Below are 1002 nucleotides of genomic sequence, written 5' to 3'. Positions count from 1 at the left end.
AGACACCTGATGAAGGCTGGAGGGTATATCAGCCGAAACGTCGTGTTAACAACAAACAAGATGAGGACAAATATCCGTCTAATGTAAATAATGTATAAACTTATTGATTTCAAATTTTGGTACAAGAGCAGCAATCTTGGGGGAGGGGCTGAATCGATTACATCAACCTCTGTGCTCAACTGGTGCATATTTTATGGACCACAAAAGGATGAAAGTCAAGAGAAGTGAAAGAAGTGTCAACGTTTATCTGTGACGGGGCGGAATTTGAACTCAGAATGTACAAAACCGAAACAGATGCTGCCAAGTGTTTCATCCGACGCTATGACAATTCCACCAATCCCTTCCCAAGAAGGGAACCTTTTTATCGTCCCCAAAATGATGAAAAGCAAGAATGACCTCGGCAGGATTTGACCTCAAAATGCAGAAAATCGCAACAAATACCACACTTCAGTCTATTCTAATCACTCTGTCAATTAACCGCTGTAATAATCTATCAGAATTAATTATTCTTTATTTTCATTTACTTGCCTAAAATGGGAGATGACTAAATTCCCTTATTTATACTTTACACAGTTGATATGGTTATAGGGAAGACGGCCATCTTGATTTTAAACAAATCTCTCAAACGTTATACGTTTTTACCAGTTGACTCTCAGAATATATTAAAAGTATAAATTGAAAACTACTGGAATTAAAAAAAAAATCTATTTGTTAGAAATAGGGTACTGTTAACTGCTCAGGATCTATTTCAAAACGGGGGCACCAGTATTTTCTTAACGAAACACTAACGAAACACTTTGAAACTTGGGACACTGGTAGAATGTGTCATATAAAACATCTTTTACTCTTAGTCTTCTTAACAAAAAAAACGTACATCGCAAGTTATTCCATGTTAAAGTTGTCGTATTTCTGTAATTTCAACCAATCACTGACGTCTATTCAGCTGAATAGAGTTACTGTTGGGCGGTTATAAAAATGTTATTCCCTGTGACATATTTCATC

At 36.1% G+C, this 1002-nt stretch overlaps 1 long non-coding RNA gene across 1 annotated transcript in view; it reads right to left on the bottom strand.

Annotated features, from left to right (window-relative positions):
• LOC128248180 (uncharacterized) overlaps positions 1-1002 on the bottom strand; it is a 40607-nt gene that overhangs the window by 8622 nt on the left and 30983 nt on the right. The window lies entirely within an intron of this gene.

The sequence above is a fragment of the Octopus bimaculoides genome, chromosome 6, assembly GCF_001194135.2.
Source record: "Octopus bimaculoides isolate UCB-OBI-ISO-001 chromosome 6, ASM119413v2, whole genome shotgun sequence".
NCBI classification, from domain to species: domain Eukaryota; kingdom Metazoa; phylum Mollusca; class Cephalopoda; order Octopoda; family Octopodidae; genus Octopus; species Octopus bimaculoides.
This window is presented reverse-complemented; position numbering and strand designations above follow the sequence as displayed.